Raw genomic sequence first — 22875 nt, 5'->3', positions numbered from 1 at the left:
AGTAATGGTGCATCCTAAAGTTGCAGGTCATCCCTTTCCCTGAGGTTTGACTGGGTGAGCTGTGGGGTGATAGTGTTCAGCATTCAAATTGTACAGGAATATCATTAATGTATGGGGGGATGCAGCTGGTCTTGGCAGCCCACAGTGAATTTTGGCACCACAGATAAACAGTATTAGGGAAGAGATTGTACCTCTTCCACCCTGGGTGTCAAGGAAAGGGCAAGAAAGGGCTCTGCTTTGGGCAAAGTGACTTGGGTGGCCAAAACATGTTTGCCCAGCAGCAGGTGAAGGGCAGCAGAGAAGCCCACCCCACATCTGGAATGCCAGTGCATGGTACCCATGTCCCAGCTCCATTTCCAAGGCCAGCAAAGCTTAGTCTGTAGGAAAAGCTGCAGAGAGCAGCACGGTTCTGAGAGCCCCAAGTACCTAAAAACATGAGCTGGGAGCCTAATGCAACAAAATGAATTACAGCTACTGCTTGTGTGTCACACACAGTCTTTATGAGACTGTAATTCAAGGCCTTCCTCTCCCCACAGTGGAGTATGGATCTTTTTAAAACTGAGGTTATCAGGTAATAACATCACTGGAAGATCCTGGACTTTAAGTAAAACACAAGCACAACCTGCAACCACTGCTTTATTTCACCGTAGATCCTGTTCAGGAAATGTTGCAATGTAATCAATATTTGCACTTCTCAGGTTTGTTGCCCACAGATTGTATCAGTTTTAATGTTGTTTTTTTTTTTTTTCCTTTTATGCTGCAATATACAAGGCAATTTTTAAAATTAATGTTCCCAAAGAATTTATTGTGCAAAAGACAAGAAAGTATGCAGATAATGTAACGGGATCAGAAATGGCTTGCAAATTACTTTACTGGAGATAGGAGTGGAAATTTTCTCTGCTCAGACTGATGGCTACATGTAAGAAAGGCAACAGTAGCAGCTTGGGCCCTTCTTAAAAACCTTTTCTGCAGCAGCTGTGTGGGAGTGCTAGTCCAATTCCTCTGTCCTCTTCCAATCATGCTTTTTCTTATACATTTTTACAGCTTCTTCATCACATTTTTGACATGTGCTATATTCAGATAACTCTCATCAAAACTATTAATTATTTACATTATTTGAAAATATTATAAACAAATTAGCATTTAAATGAAATACATTTGTCTTACAATATTTTTTCAAGTGTTTTCACTGTTTCATTTAATAGCTTTCCTGTGTCCAAAAATAAAATGTATCCAAAGAAAGAAGAAATCATACATTGTGTTCAATTCTCTTTAAATCATGATAGCATGACAAAATCACCTTCCATTAAATTCCCCTCCCCAATAAAATGATCACTTTTAAGGGCTCTGGCTTCCTAATTTGCTTTAATACAAAAAAAGGCTGAGCAATCCAATCCCAAGACAGGGATTTGCCATTGAAATACATCATCTGAACCACAACCATGCAAATGAGGATTCTCTCTTACTTACACAGTGTTGCTGGGAACCAGAGGGAGCAGAGTTCCCTGTTCTGTTTGCAGCTCAAGCTCTCTATGAAGTACAGTGAGCACAAGGCTGGAATTTGTACCTCATCAGAAAACACTAATGATTTTGTCAAGGCCACAGTTTAGGAAGAATATATGTGTATATTTATATGTTTATATATATGTGTGTATATTTTCACCGAAGTTTGTCAAGTTTCCCCTTAGTTGCTCCTCACCTTTTAACAATATTACAGGGTTTGGCTGTTACCAAACATGGTTTGGTTGTTAAACAATTGGTGACACATTGCACAACCTCTGCCTCCAGCTGCTTGGTCCCCTGAGCAAGGTTCCCCCTCGTCTGCACCTCCTGCTCACCAGCAGGGCTGGAGAAGTGATTCACCTGAAACACAAGCACAGACTCCCCTCCCCCCTAAACTGGTTGTTTTCTTCTGCTAGATCAGTTCCCCAAAATGGTTCACTGACTGGCTGCAGGAACAGCTGTGCTGGCCCAGAAGAGAGAGTGACCCAGGCTCAGTGATGGTACCCATCAAGTTTCATTTCACTCATTTCTCAAATCAGTAAGTGATTGTGCCTTCCTGATCTGCACACTGCCAGTTGGAGAGAAAGCCTGTGCCTGCTCACAGGAATCCTTGTTTTCTCATTTTTGCAAAGAGCAGCCAAACATCAGCCAACCACAAAACACTTTAGCACATGTTTTATTGTATACAAAGATCATGTACAACAAGAAATAGCTCATTATTTCCCTCCATTTTCAATAGACTTGGGTTTGCCCTTAATTAAGTGCAACATTTATTTAGGGCTTTAATTAGACTGTGGCTGTATAAGTTACAGCTGGGGAAGTACAAGTCAGGACTTCTTGGTTTTCCTTTCCCGAATGTGTAACCTGCTACACTGGGGATGAGAAAGCCCTGCTTTAAAAAGCACAATGAACACTGCAAACACAGACTCTGTAGTTAACCCTGGATTCACATTTCTAAACCCCACCTCAGAGCACTTTCACTTAGGCCTTTTGGCTCTGCAGTAAATAGTTCAGCCAACTGACAAAACCACGGCCATTCAAGCAGCTTTTATAGCATGACACATTTGAAATAATTTGGCAATCACTCTCTGTGTCACTGGTAACCATTCAAGCATTGCTTTGGCACCTGCAAAATCTCCTGGTGGTTATCAACCAAGGCAACCAAAATAAAAACTAACCAAAGTTGTAACTCAGGAAAGAGAGCAATCATTTTCTGAAAACCCTTTGAAAATCTAAAAGTAAAATTTAAAATGAGCTGAGTATAGGTTTTGTTGCTATGCAAAACACAACTTCACATTCCATTGTTTATTTACCTTAAATTGAAGGTTCCTTACCTTCTAATTGCTTCCTGACAGCAGATGTCTGCTCACGTGCCTTCTTAAAGTCAAATGCTACATTCAAAATAAAAATTCTCAGATTTAGAGTCCTGAGTTCATGTAATTGCAGCTGAATTCCACAGAAATTATGGATTTTACAAGAACCTGGTTAAAGTGCCCTTTTTACCCTAGCTATCATCACATTTTATTTACTTTTTTGACCACTCTTGCACATTGATCATATTTCACACAGCTTTCCTGAGAAGCTGTAACATTTTTTTGTATGTGGCTGAAAGTAATTTAGAGCGCAGCAATGACTGCTTGTCCTTCCAAAAGGCATTACCCATGTTTTTCAAGGAGCAGAAACTTACAGAACTGTTCCCAAGATACTTCTTTCTGTCGTTGAAAAGGTAACTGATTTAAACCAGCATGTTCCAAAACAAATCACTATTTCCACTGAATTAATTTTAAGCAAAATAATAATTAGCATTCCCCCTGATTTAGACTTTACCTAATGATTACTTATAATGTTTATTTTGAAACTATTTCAACTCAAACACTTATTACTTTTAGCACCATAAGTGCGTAACACTCACATTCAAAATCTAAACAATTTTTTTTGGATTACAAAGTAATAAAGCCAGTACTATATATTTTTTCCCATTCTTACTTTGCATGTATTTTCTCAAGTGGCAAACTCCCTGTCCCTCTCTTCCATTCAACTACTCAGTCATTTCTTGCTTTTTGTTGAAGCAAAAGCTCATTGACCATGATGACAGCCTATCAGAACTCCTGGTCAAGATTCCCGTACACACAGTCATGTAAATGCACACTGCACCCTTCCTTAAATAAATACTGACAGACAATTGTTTTCTTAGATAATGACCTTAAATTTGAGGGTCTGTGTGGACAAATAGGGTTGTTCTCCATCAGGATCACGTAATCCACACATAAAACTAGGAGTCAAAGCTGACAGGACTAGCACAAAATTGTTATAAATGGCAAAAGTTCTATTATCACTATAGTGCAAGGATTCCATATTGCCAGTTTTGTGCCTCCTCAATGTTTCTCACAGACAACACCTCTAAGCACTGACTGTTCCAAGCCCTTACAGTAATCATCTGACTCCTGACCCCACCAACCCACTCTTTTATACCACTTGTTCTTATTGGCTACAGGTGTGGCCTGTTAAGATCAGGCCTGCTCCTAATCTTTAGTTATTGGTCCAGCTGCAACTCATTGGGGGATAAAATTACATTCTACACCACCTTCATTTACCCATAATGTATCCCCCTACACAAAATTCCCATGTTTTGCTTCTGTCATTTTGGATGCCCTTCTTTCTAGCCACCCACAATCAAAGATAATAATAAAAGGCCCCAAAATGTAGTGCATAATTTCACAAAGGTTTCAGGTATTGAGTTCTTAGGGTGATATTAAAATATTTCAGCTAGTTACCCAAGTTCCCTGTCCTAGGCATGGAATGGCCTTGGATGCTTCAAGCTGGGATGTACAACATCCAGCAACCCACAACCTTCTAAATTGCTGAGGGAGGCATGTGCCCAATATCCTACCCCTGCTATGGACAGGGAAAATACTTTTGAATGGGTGGGAAGATGCTTTACATAAGGATTCATGTTTCACAACTAAAGCTTAATGATCCTTGCTCAGGTCCAACCAGCCCATGTCCTTATCACAGCCTGGTCTGCAGCCTCCCTGCCTGGCCACTCCTCTGGAATGAGGGGAATGTGGACACCAAACCCCGACAGTGTAGGAGGGAGCAGCTCTCAAATCCTCCATCTACTGGGACAGTACTCTATATACAAGGGTCTTAAATAAGGAACAAACATCATTACTGCCTCCCTCAGTGGCTGTATTTTTAAATGAAGAACCCAAGGCTCTGCATGCCATGTTGATTCACCCTGTCAGCATGCTCAGAGCTCAGCTGTCAAGTGCTCTCTGGGAAGATGAACTGGGGAATACCACTGCTTTCCGCTTAGGGAATGTTCCTAGGTATTCAGCCCTGGCAGGGCAGAAGCACACACACAGAAAGAGCTTCCTCAGCACATAGGAAACTTTTCTGATAACTATTTGTTTGTCTAAAAATGTACATGGCAGTTTGCCTTTTTTTGCGTGTTTGGTTTTTGGGTGGGTTTTTTTCTTTTTTAGTTGTTGTTTTGTTTTGTTTTTCCTTTATTAATCTTCATTTTCAGCCTACTCAGCTTCAGGCAGGCAGGTTTCTATAGACCATGGTGGGCATTAGCACAAGTTTCATTGTATTCATCCTGTAAAAAAGTTAAGGAAAGATCAGGCAGTCCATCACAAATGACTATGACTTCCATAGTAGGATTTAATTACAGCTTCTGGGCTTTTTTCCCCAAGAAAGGATTTTAGTAGGATCCTGTAGGATTTTTACAGCCTAAAATTTTCATGCCCTCAGACTATTTAAAGATTTTTTTTAACTTAATAGCTCTTAGTCTGTATCACACAAAACTACTGAGTAAAAGGTGTAAAAATTTCCTCAAAAGGAACTGCATGTTTACATTTTTACATTCTCTGAGCAGTTTCCTCTCTTTTACATCCAGATAACATGTCCTTAATTTCCTTAAATAGCTGTTAGTTTGGTTTGTACCTTCCTACTGATTGTAAGATATATGTAAAAAAAAATGAGTAGATACAAAATATTACTGATGTGTGCATGGTCAGGCTCACACCATCTTGTATTTTTACCTGCATATAGAAACTAAATGCTTTTAAATATATTTTTTGGGCAGAAAATAACGTATTCCTTGGTGTCTGACCACATTTACTGACTGTAAAAATAGCAATTTTGTAAGTCAGAATGAATAAGAGAAAACAAAAAACTGTTTTGTTTTCTTGTCATGGTTTCAACCAGCAAGCCTGCTTTTCCTAAATGGTACAGAAGAATGCTGACAGTTGCAGACCATTTCACCTGACATATCTGTCTTGTTTTATCTGAAAATAGTGTTCATTTCAGTGATTAAAAAGTTTTCATTTTAATAATTAATCTGGGGAGGTTACCTACCAGAAAGAAAGAAAAAAAAAGTTTTTAATCAATATATATAATATATTGAATAAATAATTATATATATATTATATATATATAAAGTAGCCCTTTAAGATTCCTTTATTGCTATTCATTCTTCTTAGAGATGAATTGAGGGTGGTTGTGTCTGTTGTCAGTGGCTTCTCTAGACACAGCTGTAGGCCAACCTCCAAATAAATATGCAACTTTACTCTTTGTGTATTCACATGAGGGAAAATATTGGGCTCCAAGAGTACACTTGACACCACAAAATCTGTCACTTTATATATTCTAATGAGATTTCCATTCCCCCTTGTCCTGAGAAGACCAACTGAAAGCAAAGTCATTTAATATGTTCAACATTTAAAGCTGCTCTTGTCAACAGATTTGACTGTGACTCTTCCTCATCACGTTTGGTATATAAAAATGAAACCCACCTAATAGTAAAGTCAGCCTAGTGACCTTTACTACTACAGTATCAGGCACAGCTCATGCAAAGCCTTTAAATGTAAAAACATGGACAGCTGGGGTGAAACATAAGATTGAAAGGGTGACACATTAGCTAAACAGGAGCCTGAGGAGATGAGATGGGGTCATAAATTGCATTAGTCAGACTGTTTGAGAAATGATCTCCAGTGGCATTTGCTTCTCATTGGGGACTTCCATTGATGATATTTAGTATGCACTGGTAAAACTCTATTAGCTTCTTACATATTTGGTAAATGTTCCCAAAGAAAACCATCCTCGGGGTCAGCTTTCCTGCCACAGAACTGAACATGCAGAAGGGGCAGAGTGCTACAATAGCTAGGAGTCCATGCTGAACAGCTACAGCAAGGGTTAATTTTGGAGAGGGAGAATCTAAAATGGAGATAGGAACTGAAGTGGTGGCATTAGGCAGTGCTTTTGGGGAACTTGGGAGCAGTGGCCTCCTCAGAAACACTGTGCAAGGACTGACAGCAGGAGCTGCTCAGAACAGCACTTCATGCATGTTTCATTGAGGCACACTGCACATGGGCACACTTTGCAATTTAAAACAAGCTCAATATAGTATTCCAGAGAGTCAATGAAACAAGAACATCTCCAAAGTGTTCTTTATAAAAACGGACAAAATTGAGACAATAAAATAGTTCATCACATGAAAAAGATGGAGACTGATTAGCTAAGTGTGCAGGCAGAGACAGAGGTTCATCATCAGTAGCTGGTCAGCATTACAGGGAGGTGATGTCATACACTTAATTTAGCTGTCCAAGTAGAAATGTGGGCAAAGCTGTTCATTGTGAGGGCTCTCTCTACTTTTGTTAACCAAGGCTGGGAGGTGGAATGGCTAAACAGAGCTCAGGGATGGCAAAGCATTAACTGTAGAAGGACACAATCACAAGGAGGGACTGTGGGAAAACCCCACACTATGGGGGGCTCTCTGCACCAGGTTAGGCAGGTGGCTGGTGTGGAAGCTGTGCAGAATTTAGTGTTCCTCCACTCTGGGAGCCTTTGCAAACACAACTTCATGGCCTGTCAAAACATTACTATGCTGCACTGGAAATACGAGTTCCACACACATGTGACAGAGCAAGAGAAACAGGACAAAAAATTTGAAATTACCCATCCCACCTGTGTATCTACAGTAAGGTGAAAAGTTCAGGTAAACACATCTGAAAGATAAGGGAGTTTCGTTGTTGTTGGTGTTTTTTTTCTTTCAGCTAGATGATAAAAAATAATTCAAAATGTTCTTTAGTGAACTCTGGTCACCACAGAGGAGACATGTGGATCAATGTAATAGACAAATTCAACATCTTTGCGTAAGGTTCAAAAGGTGTATTGACTAATTCACACAATGACATGAGTTTGGATCTTCACTAGGTGAAGAAACTTCGGCTCTGGGATCTTTAAGACCAGGTTTTATGGATTGTAGTCAGTTTGACTCAAGTGGTCATGGATTTGAGGACTTATCTAGAAAGACCCTAGATGAAGGCATTTATTTCCTCAGAATCAGTATTGATTCCTAGATAAAGGAATCTATATTCTCAGAATCAATGTTGCTTCTTCTGATACATTCGATTTTGGTCCATTCTTCACACCTGCAATATTTTTAAAGTGATCTAAACTCAGGTTCATTAATGCTGTGTCTTTACTGACAGTCACATCCCTAAGACTGCCACAGATGACCAGGAGAATTTATAAAGGCCAACAGAGACTCTCAACTTTCAGAAGACCACTACTCTCCCTTCTTTGTAGTGGAGCTTGGACCCCAGCATGTCACTCAGACTGCAGGGAAGCACTCTGCCTCTGTCAAGGCACTCATTTCATTCTTGCCTGCTTACAATTGCAAATATTTCAAAACTGAAGAGTCTTCCGCTTTCTAGCCCTTCCAGACTGACACCCTCATGACAAAGCAGGAAAAGGCAAACTAGGGAAGTGGATGGCATCAACCCTTCTATTATTACTATTTAGGAAGTTGCAACATCTTCTGGTTCTGACACAGCTATCATTGCACCTGCACCAACACATCTAAAAGCCTTGCATGGCCTTTTCTGGAACGTTTCAAAACACAACACAAAGCCAGCTCATTGCACCAACTAGACAGACATCTGGGTTTGCAACCTATATAAACTTCTATCCTCTTTTTTTTTTCAGGCAGTTTCACTCTGAACCACAGTGCTGTAACTTCAGCCCAGCTCTCTGGGGAGGTTGTGTGAAGAAAATGCATGGTGGTACAAGAGCAGGCAGCATATATAAACTGCCATGGCTGGAACAGCCCTGCTTTCTCTGGCTATGCAGCAAAGCACTGCAGCCCAATGCCATGAGACCCGTCCTACTTGCCAGGAAACACAGAAAAGAGTAATTTGGGGAAAAACATAACTATCAGGGGTGCTCCTGCTTGTAGCTGCAAAAGTTACTGTTTGTGTCTGAGTTTAAGGTGAGAAATTAACAGACTTTAGCTATAGGCCTGCTTTGGTAACATCTGAACCATCTAAAACTGGATTTCTTACCTTGCCGAGTGGAAAGCTGCACCAAAACTACTGTCATGTTGTCACACATGCAGGTACCTCTGCCTTCTCCTATAATGTCTCTTTACTGTTTCAGCTTGGAAGAGTAGAATCTCCTAGTAGTGAAAAACATAAAAACCCCAATCCCCACATTAAAGAATTCATTTTACTAGGATAGATTAACTTGTAATTAAAGACTCAAGCTATTGCACGACTGTGGCAATAGTTAGAAAAGACTGCCTTTCTTGAATGTGTGCATATGTTATGTTGCCATTTAGGTGGCGCCGCTTTTTGCATAAATTTTACTTTGCATAATTACAGGCAGTTTTGCAAAATATATATTTATAATCTTTAGTACTTGCTTGCCACATATTTTTTTCATTTGGTTCAGAATGTTTGTAATAGATGTCTGTTATATGGGGCTAAGAACTGACTTCTGAAATACAGAAAAAAGTCCAGAAGTCTTTGAAAATTCATTATTTATTTCCTCCTTCTGTTTCTAGGCCCTTCACAATTTGCTATCACATGTTTGCCAGGGAAAACCATCCCTGCAGAAAAGCAGCTGCTGGGGCTGTGTGTACATGACTCAGATGCAAAGTCCAGCAATTTTCTTTAAAGTGCTGACAAAAGCTGGTTTGGGCCAAGAAAGAAGACACAGTGCTGAGGCACGTGCAGGTGCTCCACCCCTGCAGGCCAGCTGTGGAGGAGACAGGACAGACAAAACAGCTGAAAAGGTTCTGCCTCTTAACAACCTCAACACAATTTGCAGGACTGTCCCCCTCCTTGTCCCTGGGCTGCAAGAGAGGCTAAACTGCTTTGTTCAAGGAATAAACACAAGTTATGAATAAGAGGGTACTGTGGGACAGGTGAAGTAAACTTCTCCCATTTGTAAGTAGAGTAATTCAGTGGGAAAATTCTAGTTCATTGAGTTCACATCATCCAGTTCACAATACCTCCAGGTTTGGATTCTGTTGAATCCAAGGTAAAGTGAAACCTTTCCATGGTTACTGCGGACAGCTGAGAGCAAAATCCAGCCCTTGTGTTCAGCATTTCTGAATCAGAGCCACCAGCTGCATCCTGGATGATGGAAACCCTCTGCAAATGGCTTGTGGCACAAAATGTGGGATATGCCACTCTGTGGGCTAGGTAAGTTTGCTGGCTCATATGGGGCACAAGGGAGGGAGGTAAGCACAAAGGCCATAAAATGTGGGAGATGTGGGGCATTAACAGGGCAAGAAACATAACAGAGAAGGAAAATAATGATCTAACACACTGCAAGTCATTCTTAGAATTCAGCAACTTTCATGTTCAGATTCATATTTCACAGGCATTTCTCTTCCTCCCATTTCTTTAGGTGCCAAAAATGTCTACTATTTCCTCCATGTTTTGTTCTCTATTTCCCCTTTCCCTGTGCATTGTTTCTTCCTGTGTTCTGAGTATTTGCTAAACTCAGTTTCAAAAACAATCCTTTTTCCTAAGTACCAGGTTGTAAAATACAGCAGCCAATTGCTGCTCACGCTCACTGATGTAGATAGATCTAAAATTGAACTAAAAATGTTGAATTGGGTAAGCTTTTTCATGTTCAGACAAATCTCATTATAAAACCATAAAGAATTATCCTGCTGTCCTTCCGAGATGCATAGTTTAATTAATACTGGATATATTTAGTTTCCAGAGTGCCTCTCCCACACACAAGAGCCAAGGTAAAACAGGAATATTCAGTTGCTGCATAATGGGAGGATATTTATAAAAACAAAGCTGCATTAAGCAAAGCATTGTTCATTTAGATGCATGAGTTGAAAGATGTAATTAATTCTAACTTTAATGTGAACTTGTACACATTACATGTATGATTAAGAACCCATACAAATAGCTAAATAAGATTTTTAACTTGACTATGCAGAGTTTGCAACCTGATTGTTTTGGTAGACATCCCAGGCCTGGTTTTACTAGTCTGTTACCTGTACAACTCCTTGGCTTACAACAGCTCTGCATGGGAGGTGTTACCTGCATTCCTTCATGTGACTAAGTTACTCTGCCATGAATCTGCTGTATACAAATTAAGATGAAGGACAAGATTCTTGAGTCCACCCACAAGAAGGAGTAACTCATTTGAACAGACAAATAATTCAGACATAGCTTGAAGGGCATTTTGAACTAGCACAGACATGTTCATTTGGTGACAAATACTCCTCTAAGGTCTACACACTCCTACATAGTCTCCTACATAGGAGAACTCTAGCTAATTAATTTGTCAGACTATACTTCTTGTTCAGCTTACAGAGTGATGGGAAATGCATGGATGTGACACAAGAAAAATCTGTTTCAACAGGAAATAGGTCAAACTCCCCAGAGGAAAAAGATAATCTGGCCAATAGATGATTATTACATTTGGTGGGTGTTATAGTCAAAGCATGGTGCAATGCTCATCGCACAGAGATGAGTTGCACAGTACAACTAGTCCTTTTTATTTCATGTTTGAATTTCTACATAGCAAGAAGAGCTAATGAATGGGCTCTGCTTCCTTTATACTAAAAGCTGCTGCCTCCACCAACACTTCTTCCAGCTATGGAGTTGGTCTTTATAATAACAGTTTCCCAGCTTTCCGCTGCCAAAGCTGGCCAGCTCCCAGTGAGACCTGGCTTGAAGCACTCCATGGGGACATGTGAGATGTGGTAACAGCTTATCTGACATGTTCTTCAGGCTTCAAAGGTAATAACCAATTGAAAATATACAGAAATTTAACCCCAGCCAGCACCTAAGCACTGCACAGCCACATGCTCACTCCCCCTCAGTGGGATGGGGGAGAGAATCAGAAGGGTAAAAGTGAGAAAACTTGTAGGTTGAGATAAAAGTTTAATGGGGAAAGCAAAAGCCACATGAACAAGCAAAGCAAAACAAGGAATTCATTCCCCACTACCCATGGGCAGGTGTCCAGCCATCCCCAGGAATGCTGGGCTCCATCACATGTAATTTGGCAAGAGAAACCCCATCAGTGCTAACATTCCCCCTTCCCCCTGCACAACAGCAGCCTGCACTTCAGCTAATTGAGAGCCTTATGCCTTATTGCAAAAGCATAATTAGTCTGAGGCTATTGATATTTACAGCTTGGGAAAATCTCTTCACCCAGTTTTCAGAGAGGAGCACAACTAAGCTTGAGTGCTGAGGCACCATTCCCAGAAACATGTGGAACAGAGCTTCCACACTATGATCAAGCTGTCCCCACTGAAACAAGCAGGTGGCCCAGGAGATCTTAATCCACTTGCATTTGTGAGTTGACATTTAAGAATCTTCTCTCCCTTTAAAACTATCAATCAAAAGTATTTACAGAATCATGACTCATGATTCTATGAATCAAAAGTATTTGCAGATTTAGGAAATTGTCTCTAAACAGACCTGGCCAGGAACTGGATTTTCTGTTTCACAGAATTCTTTTTCCCCAATTTCAATTTTTTTCCCATTTAAACCAAATATATTTGGTTGTTCTGTTGCTGCAAAACATTTCCTAGAATTTAGATTTCTTTTATTCTTTTAAATAACACATTTCACATTTTAAAAAAACTTTAAAATAGTCAAAATATTCTTTGCTGGACTTTTTAATGCTTTATCAGTTCTCCTTTGAACAGACTTAAATCAACTCATCAACTTAGCATATTTTTCAAAGCATTTCAAATTTGATAGAAATAATGCTGCATTAAGAAAAAGAATCTCTAAAAAGATACACGAATCCCATCTGCTGTACTCATCATACACCTTTCTATTTCTTTCCCTAAATTTACAGTTCCTAGACAGACTCATGAGCACTCAGAAAAGAGGCATGAAAATTACAGCAGTCATTCTGGAAAGCTTTCATTCAGGATTTTTTTTTATGGCTTGATCAGTTATTTCTTTAAAGATATTCTTGGTAATATTGCTCTAGTAACTACTTATATCAGAATGAAAAATGCCAGGGAAAAAACAAAACCCAGCTGTGCTCAAGAAAATGTTAAAATCCATAGCAGCTTAGAGAGCCACTGCAGAGCAGTGACCCTCTGAAATGAATCACCAAGAAGCTTCTTCACCTCCCTTCAAGTGTTTTCTTTGTGAGAGGAGCTTTTTAAAGCTCTCATTACAGGACAGAAATATTGGAGGTCTTTTGCATGTGCTAAGTCAAATGTACCACAAGAGCTAATCTTGGATAGACACATCTCTGCTTAGCTCTGTAGACTCAAACCCTTTTCATGTCTGCCTGTACTTTAGCACATTAGGTTCCATCTCTGTGGGGAAGGTGGCAGTGAAGCTCCTGATGCAGCATTTCTTAATCAATAAACTAAATTCATGAGATTGCTTGAATCAAGAAGCTCTAAAACCATCACCAATTTACACATATTCCCTGTTCTTTTAAAGGACTATTTGCTAGACTCATGACTTGTATTTTAGCTTGAGGAGTGGCAGATATTTTTTTTACTTGGTCCAGGGATTAGACATTCAGAATACACTGGAAATCTTTCAACTTACCCAATTCAGTTAAAAAAATATGTGTGTGCAGCAGTTATGTAGGGTTTAGACAGACTTTATTTTCTGCTTAAGTGATTCAGTTTCCCCTGGATACATATGGCCCTCTCTTTGTTATGCAGAACTGGAATTGCACAGAAAGAAGATGAGGTTATTGGTTATTGGCTAAGTTGCAATACATTAATTAAACCAATAATTTCAAATAGCCTTCAATAAATAAAATGTTCTTTAGGTTAAATCTGATTCTACTTTAAACATTAGTCTACCAGGCCAAATGAGAACAAAACAAAGTAATATCTATTAATAAAAATAAACACTGCTGACAGCAAAAGCAACAGCACAGCCATTACTGTCAGAAGAGACAGTATCCTCCTGACTTCTGAACCACCAAAATTTCAGAATCAAGGAAGTTTTATTTGTCTCAATTACTGTGGAAGAGCTGAACAATTTTATCATATGAGAATGATGACTACTAAAGAATCAGGCAATGAATTTCAAGATCCAGATACTTAAAGCATCCTGTTTGGATAAAAGTTTAATAGAAACTAAGAAGATGGAGCAGTGCAGTACAAAAGAACATCAAATTGAAGGACTTCCATCACAAAGATGCAGGAAGTCAGTGCCCACCTAGAGAATTGTCTAAATCAGTCAGTGCACCTTGAAGTCTCTTGGTGACTCCCCTTTAGTCCAGTTTTGGGTAGATCCATAACTGTGATATTTTAGATATCTGAATCCTGGATATGGGTGAATAATTCACCCACAAATTCAAGCAGCTGAGCAGCTCCATTCTCATAGATCCAAGCGGCCAGGCTCCACATGGGCAGTCTGAGACAGCTGTGGGGACAGCACGTGGCAGGGCAGAGGGGCTGCAGTGCTGGAGCAGGTTCCTGAGACCACTCTTCATGTGCACAGGCAGAGTCAGTGCTTTCTGAATGCAGACCTTATCACACACAGCTGACAAACACAATTGGAACAAAGCATTAGTCAGAACTTAATGTCATGGAATTTGCTTGCTGTAAGCATGAGCAAGAAGATCTCGTCCCAAAATGGCAGATATGTCACGTACAATATTTTTGAAAAACAAGACAGGTGTTAGCAGAGAAACTGTAAGAGAGGAGAAAGGATGGACTGATACCCCAAAGAAAAGGTGGCTGTGAATTGGTGGCCCCCAGTTCAGGCATCGGGCTCACAAGATGTTCCAACTCACCATGCTTTGTGCAGCAGCTCTGGAAGAGACAGGACACAACAGCAGGTGGAAACTGGCACTTCCCTGTCCATCTGTGCATGGCAGCCTGTCAGGAGAGCTCCCAGCACTGAAAAACTGGGACTACCAAGGCAGATCCACCCCTTGCATACTGCAAAGGGTGTCTGAGACAATCCTCTCTCTCCTCCCCTGAAGGGTGGCACAGAACACCTGAAATAGCCTTCTGACCAAGAATTCCCTGTGAGATCCACTTCCTCTTTGTGGACTACTAAGGGGATCCTTGGAAATTAAAATCTTAATTTTGTTGACCAAAATTAGTGACCTACAGCTAGGGAAAGTGAAGTCCTTATCCTTTCCTCAAAGCATTTCCCATGGACAAAGTACAAAATTTCCCAAGGTTTTTTATAAAAAGGTTTCTAATAAATCAGTATTTGATATTCAGCCAAGTACATTTACATAATTTCCAAAAACATTGAGAAACAATATCTTCTATTAATAGGAATGAAAGGCAGAAGCAAGCCCAAACCCCCAAGTTAAACTCCAACTTCTGGTCACTTCTGGAATTTTGTGGTGACACTGTATCTCTTCAGTGAACAATTGTCTCTGCTGATGTTAATAAAACAGTTTAAAAAATTTATTTAAACTATTCTTTAATAGTTGGGTTGCAGATGCTCCACTGAACATAGATGCAAAAAAAAGGCAATAATCTCTGTTTAGGAGAGGTTATAAGTCAAATGAAGTTTCCTAAAAAGAAACAAAACTATAATGGTAAGCCAGTTTTAAATACTGTCATGGCTCTAGTGTATTATCCCCTCTACAGAGGACAGAGGCAGCTTTTAAAAGCACCTTTGTTTCTTGTTAACCAGTAAACTTAGCAGGGGGAGGGATTCCTGTCACAAGACAGGATGTAAGGAAGGAAAAAATAACAGTGCATTTCTGTTGTTGTCTTTATTCTGTAATATTTTGTATAATCCAAGTAGCTGATGATGCTATTTTCTTGGCAGCAGCACAAGGAGCTACTGTAATTAGGAGAGGCCAGGCCATTTTCACATGAAGCAGCTTTCTGAAACACTACAGCAACATTCAAGGTTGGGAGAGAAGACTTTGGAGAAAGCCCAAACAAGGAAGAACAGAACTGGACACACTGATATTCCCAGGCTTCTCACAGGCCAAGTCAGGCAATGACACTCACTGGTCCCACACATTGTGTGCTCTGAAGTTGTGATGATGTTACAACTCAGAGCAGGACAAGATGTGAGATCAGCCTGCCCTCTGCATAAACTCTGTGAGACAAGGGCAACAGTGAGGCTGGGCCTTGCTGAAATATGGCACATGGAGAAATCAATGGGATATATTTATTTCCCAGCACTCAGACACTGCAGATACATCTCTCTTTTCTCGTTAATGCTTCTGTCCCATCCCCCTTCCAAAATGAAGGAATTTGTAAAATTAACAAAGGGGACGGCAGAGAAAATCAGTGGACTGGTTTCTCAGTAACTATGATGTTAAAATTGAGACATGGTTTACCTTTGTAACCTTTTTGTTCAAAGATACAGCTTAGCATAGAATAAAATATATCAAATGCAGTACTTTTGGGTTTTTTATAAATGCATTCTCCTTGGTTTTTTTTTTTTTTTTTTGCTTGTGGAGTTATTTCAAGGATTTTAAGATGATTGTACCTCCCTTGTGATCAAGAAATCTAGGTATCTAGTCAGTTATATCCTGCTACAGAGTGACAAGAGAGGGACTCCTGCAGGAGCTCCAATCTTTTACTCCAGAGCCCTGAGCTCTTTATTAGCAAATGTGAGAGATTAGCAGTGTAGTTTTCAGCACTGAAACCAGGTGTCTAGAACTGTCTGAAGTAAGTACCTGACTTCAGGATAAAAACTGGTATTACAGGTTCTAGCCTGACTTCCATCTGGTCAGTTCTTCCACAGATCTACCACAATCATGGTATTGTTAAGGATGGAAAAGACCTTTAAGATTTTTAAGCCCAACCATTAAATCCAGCATTGCCAAGGCCACCATTAAGCCATGTCCCTCAGTGCCACATCTACACATATTTTAAATACTTCCAGGGATGGTGATTCCAGCACTTCCCTGGGCAGCCTATTGCAATGCTTAACAACCCTTTGTGTGAAGAAATGTTTCCTCACACCTGATCTAAACCTTCCCTCCAAGAAGGACCTATATACAACATTCCAATGTCCTTGTAGTGAGGAGCCCAAAACTGACTGAGCACAGGATTTGAGGTGTGGCTTCAGCAGTGCCAGTAGAGGGGCACAGTCACAGCCCTGGTCCTGCTGCCACAGCACTGCTGATCCAGGCCAGGTGCCACTGTCCCTCTTGGCCACCTGGGCACTGCTGGCTCATGTTCAGCCACTGCTGACCAGCACTCCCAGGTTCTTTTCTGCCAGGCAGCTTTCCAGCCATTCTGCTCCCAACCTGTAGCTCACTGTACACTCTTTAAGACAATAATTTATGGCCCAAATATTCTGAGCTTTTTCAGCAACAAAACGCCACAGAATTTATGGAAAAAATAATATCAAAACCCCTTGAAACTTATGAGTCTACCTGCTACATACCCTCTTTGTGTAATTAGCATTATCATTAACAACCTAGAAATCCAAATTCCAAACTCTGAATGCAAAAGACCCACAAACAAGCAAGATTCTTTTCCAGGTTGTTAAACAACATCAGGCAGTTCCTGTGGGAGAATCTTCTCTCCCAGCACTGGGCTCTGTCCCACCCTCGGGTCCAATGCATTCATCTTTCTAAGCATTCTTTTTTAAAAAAGTAATTTCTCCCCTCCTCCATCTATAGAAAAAACATTGCAGAGACTGTGGAAAACATTTCAAACTTTCACAGGAATTTCTAAAACTGTACTTAACTTTTGTTACTTATTTAAGTAGAAACAAAAGAGAAAGAGAAATGAAATTAATAGGTATAATTTAGGCTTACACAACCCCTTCTTGCCACTTTGCTGAAACTAAAAAAAATGATGATGCTATCAAAACTCTGAGATCTAGCCATCCCTTCCCAAACTCATGCAACAATATTTTGGATCTTTATAAATAACTGCAGTTTTGTATATGTAAACTTTTTTCTTGAATTCAAAGAAAGCTACAAATACATCATGACATCCTCCTAACAGAAATTATCATGGCAAGGAAAGTAACTTTTCCAAGAAGTGGATTTGTACTTTAGAAGCCCTTTCTGCAAAAGTGAATGACTAAATCTCATCTCATACCAACAAAATTTCTCACTAAAATCTCATTCCTTGAACTAAAGTTTCCAGTAAGCTGTTCTAGACACACACACTGTATACAAGCATAGAGATTTTTCCTCACTCTCACATAGAAGAAAAGTAAAATGATGTTTGAAGAATTTAATATCAGCAGGCTCTGAGAGAACATGATAGGTACCATACAGATAGGAACAGTACAGCTCAGACTGGTCCATTCACTTCTCAGCCACATTTGTGGCCTGCCCTTCCATTCAAATCACTGCTCAAAAATGTTAACTTTCCTTGAGACAAATGTTTAAACACATATCATCTGACAAATTTACAGAATTCAGCTATTGCAGAAATAATTTTGAATCACCTGTGATTATTTCCCTCCTCTTTGTCATAAGTTTTCATGATGCCATTAATGCAAACCAGAAACAAAAGAACTATTCAGCACAGATGGCACAGCAATAAAAATCTGGACATTTTTCACATGAATTTCTATCTTTGGACCTATTTTCTAGGCATATGGAGAAGAAACCACTACACACTGCAGTATGGTAAACACTTTTGAGAGCAGTAATTGACTATTACTTGAGCACAATGTTAGGGATTATTTGACTTAAAATACATGTTTTAAAACAGGTTATTTACCTTGGCACCATACTTAACTCACTCTGCTTCAGCTGGTACAGTAAGGAATTCATCTGCTGTTTCTAGATATCTTCAATGTTGAGGCTTGAGGTGGAAATCTCAAGGAAGAGACATCTGAATCTCTGAAAAAAGGCAGGGTTTTAATCTATGGGAATTTAATTTTTATACAAGATAGGCTTGGAGTAAAGAAATTAAATGCCATGCTCCTAAAAGAAAAATATGTCTTGCTTTATGAATGAGCACGTATCACTATTATTTTGGAATGAAGAAGAAAGAGGATTCAGAAACCATTTTAGGCCAGCAACTTAGAGCAGTTTTCACACAAAGAGAACTTAGCTAGAGCAAGCAGCACTGCAGAGATAGCCAAAACCTGAAACTGGCTGCTCAAGTGTGAGAAGTTTTATATTAAAGGCCATCCATGGCAGGAAGGAACAGTTTTACCCAGCTCACCTGCTGAGGGCCAATTATTCCTATCAATCTCTTGCATTGCCACTTCCATTACTTCAATGGCTAAATTAAAGCTAGTTCAAGTATTGATAACTCCAGTTTATTATTTCGAAATAATTCCTTAACAGCCACTTTTGAGATGGAAATGCATCTTCACAGCAGCAACTCCTACACATTCTCTCTGGTTTTAAAAAGGAAATGGGGATTAGTCCAGACTTGAAAAGGTCCTTCAAATTAGGATATATCAGTTGCTCCAAATCAAGAGGCATTTGAAATATACTTCTAAGAAAATCAGATTATTTAGCCTTTCAAGTTGCAAATTACAATTTTGAAGGGGTTGCTACAAAATATCTTGTATGATATTTGCATATATACAGTCTCCTTGTAGCTTGAAATTATTTCTCATTGATTCCTGGTGTTATAATAATTTAGTTTATTGTGCAGCTATCACACAAATTTTTTAAAGAAACCTCTAAGAGATCTCAGACACATTTTTGCAAATCATGAAGTGCCTAAAATTTTTCCAGCTGTTCAGCCCAAATAAAGCTGAACTTCCTTTGAAATTGTCACATAGTTACATTTCTATATCATTAGGCACAACTGTGTTTTAGGAGCCTCTGACAATGAGAGAATTGAGACAGCGTTACTGAACAGAAATTATGTTATAAACAATTACAACCTTCCAAACCGATCTCATAAATAACTGGAAAGGAAAAATTTAAAAAACATAAAACTTGATAGGAACAGTGTTCCCAGACTCCTTCTGTATGATTGCACCTTTTCTTGGGCAGGTAAAACTGAGTACACAATTACCACTGGTTCTCTGGTCATTTAACACAGCTCACAGAAGGTCAACAAAGTTTTTGGAGCTGATTTTTCCAAGTGCCATTCCTCTGAAACATAAATGTCTGCTATGAGATTTCTAAGGAATGAGCCTGTGACATCTGATACAAACCCTGCTACAGATGCAGAAGTGGTGTAAACAAGGTAGAACTTTCTTTGTAAAACACTGAGCCCTAAAAAAGAGTAAGAGCAGGAGACATCCTGGTGAGCCAGGGTGCCTGTAAATGCCCTCAGAGCACCACAGATCAGGCATGAACACTTGCAGCACCCAACAGGATTTATGTGCTCCCTGAAATAAAAGCTGGCCAGCCCCACAGCTCCTCCAGAAAGCCATCTTCCCCCACAGAGGGTGCTCACTCTCTAATTAGTTGCCCCTTAAGGAATAAAATGATGTGCCTCATAATCTATGTTTAAACCCTTGCTGCTCCATAATCAGGCTATTAACACCATCCACTCACACATTCTTTGAGATCTGGGACAATCCTGCTCTGAGCACTCCTAGGTTTTGGAGTCACTTGTTCTGTATTAGTTACACCATGTGAGAGAAGGGTATGAGTAACCTCTTAGTAACTCTGCCCTCAGTGCCTAACACAGAGACAGATTAGGGGTTTATGGCACAGCCTGACTGACAGCTCACAGTGCTACAGTTTGGGCATTTCTGAGCTAGGGAAGGAAGCAACTCCCCATTCACAGTTACCCTTCACTTCAGCTTTAAGAAGTACTCAAGATAAAGAGCGTTATATAAAAATCTCATTATTACTCTGCCTCTTCCTACATTTGAATTTCATCCCTTTTATTATTTAATTCCCTCTGCCTGTGCTGTGTCTCCTCTTCTGCAGGTGACAAGAAGAACATGAAGAGGGACTAGTGATGACATGTAAATAGTACCTAAAGAGGTGAGCTTGAAAGCACCAGCCATAAAATTGCTCTTTACTTGTGTCTTACACATCTTTGCTTCTTGTCGTATTTCCAGCAGCAATTGCAAGCACTTAATAATGTTCCTCAGCTCCTGACCAGTAAATTTAATAAGAATGTTAGAATCCCTTAATTTGATTTGCAGACAGGGTATGAACTGGTAACAACTTAAAAATAGAAAAGTGATGGATTTTTCTTCTCTGTGCCACTTTCATATCAACATACCCTTACCTGTAACAGGTTGTAACACTCAGGCCACATTTTAATAACCAAAGGAACTCTTTACACAATCAATGATTTCTTATTAAGATGCAAATCAAGAACAATCTCTGATCTTCTAGCAGAGCCTGAAAGCAGCCTCTTAATTAGTCAAGCTCCATCTAACATCTGACAAGACTTCCTTCAGCACAGAAAACTGACTTGAAAATTATCTTAAGAATTCAGATTTTTGGTCAGCAATAAAGGGCTAGAACCATATATAAACCATCAAAATAATATGATAATTTTTAATAAATTAAAATAAAAATAAGTAAATCAGCCATATAGTCTCCTTAACAACCAAAAGTATGACTGAAGTTTAGTTGCCTAATCTCTTTCTGTAAACTCATTCTGACACCTGAATTCCTTTATATGCTAAAATGAAATGCCCCATGCTAGACAAGCAGAATGGTATTTCACTGACTCAAGAGTCACCTCTAACTGCTCACTAGGTGAGTTTTTCCTCATGCTTTCTTTCTCACCACTTCCTAGCTTTTGCAGTATCTCCCTTCATCTTTTAAATATAGACCTTTGGCAATGTAAGTCTCTAAAGCAGCTCTGGTGATGACATGATTACCACATCTCACCTGTTGCTGCCATCATGTGGTCCATAATTAACCTTCAAAGTGCTTTGTTGCTATCTCAGCTTGAGTAATAGAATCCTTGAGACAGACACCACGGCCTGCGATCATTTTTAGAGAGCTTGCTTTTCTTGCCATCAATAACAGATTTACAATAAATTATTAATACCTCTATCCCTTTCAGACCTTCATTTGTACTGAGCACAACTTTGCTAAAGCCAACAAATACCTAAGGTCAGGCTGAGGCAAAACCGTTTCTTGTGGCAGCATTTTTACTATTTTTCTCACATATTTTGGCAGGCTGACCAGTTGTGCTATGGATACAGGCACACTGGAAAAAAGCAAAAGAAGGTAAAACAGGTTTTCCACCCACATTTCAAAGAGAAAATGTTTTAAAGAAGCTGAATAGAGGCTAGTCCTGATTCATTGAATTTCCATACCAAAATCTCTATTTGTCCAACTTCAGCAGGACTGCTCATTATCTTAATTTAAAACTTAAGCCTGAGGAGATTTGTTTAAAGCAACTAATCCAGCTAAATACACTACCATGAGGAATTTACAGAAGCTAGATCTCTCTATTTGCATCTCCTCGAGGCAGCATTCTAATGGCACCATAGTAAAAGACTGTTACTGCCTCACAAACCTGACATCTTCAATGCTCTAAATAGTTTTAAAAAAATAATTATAGGTCAATAACCATCTGACTAAAGCTGATGATGAGTCTGGAGCATCTCTCTTATGAGGAGAGACTGCAGGAGCTGGGCCTGCTCAGTCAGGAGCAGGCTGAGAGGGGAGACCATCAGTGCATACAAATATATCCAAGAGGGGCCAAGAGGCTGGAGGCAGGCTTTTTGCAGTGGTACCCAGCAAGAGGACAAGGAGCAGTGGCTATAAACTAAAACACAAGAAGATCCACCTCAACATCAGGAAGAACTTTGCACTAAAGATCGCGAAGCACTGGAGCAGCTGCCCAGGGAGGGCACAGAGCCTCCCTTCCTGGAGACACTCCAAACCCACCTGAAGTCGTTCCTGTGTCACCCGCTCCAGCTCCTACCCTGGCAGGAGGTTTGGAGCGGGTAATCTCAGAGGCCCTTTCCAACCCGAACTACTCTGTGATTCTGTTTTCCGAAAAACCCAGCCCTCTCAGCCACCGAGCCCACACGGCGCTCCCGCTCCGAGCTCCGCACGGGGCTCGCAAAGAGCCGGGCCCAGCTCCCCCTCCCGCGGGCGGCTGCGTGCTGAGGGCGAGCGCGGGCACGGAACAACCGCCACCATAAAAAAAGCATTTTCCTGCCAGGAAGAGAAGGGCGGTCCCAGCAGGAAAAGGGCGGCCGGAGAAGGGCAGTTTCTGCGGGAGAGAGGCGGTACCGGCAGGAAAAGGGCGGCCGGAGCAGGGCGGTC

At 40.1% G+C, this 22875-nt stretch overlaps 1 long non-coding RNA gene across 1 annotated transcript; it reads right to left on the bottom strand.

The window, feature by feature from the left end:
- Positions 1-12485: 12485 nt before the first annotated feature.
- Positions 12486-22713, bottom strand: LOC132069987 (uncharacterized). Its single transcript, XR_009417858.1, has 3 exons — positions 22492-22713; positions 18431-18552; positions 12486-14297 (listed from the first exon to the last, which is right to left on the bottom strand). It is a non-coding gene; the product is annotated as an uncharacterized LOC132069987 (long non-coding RNA).
- Positions 22714-22875: the final 162 nt, after the last annotated feature.

This window comes from Ammospiza nelsoni, chromosome 2 (genome assembly GCF_027579445.1).
Source record: "Ammospiza nelsoni isolate bAmmNel1 chromosome 2, bAmmNel1.pri, whole genome shotgun sequence".
In the NCBI taxonomy this organism is placed as follows: domain Eukaryota; kingdom Metazoa; phylum Chordata; class Aves; order Passeriformes; family Passerellidae; genus Ammospiza; species Ammospiza nelsoni.
Note: the sequence above shows the minus strand (reverse complement) of the source record. Positions and strands in the feature narration are given on the sequence as shown.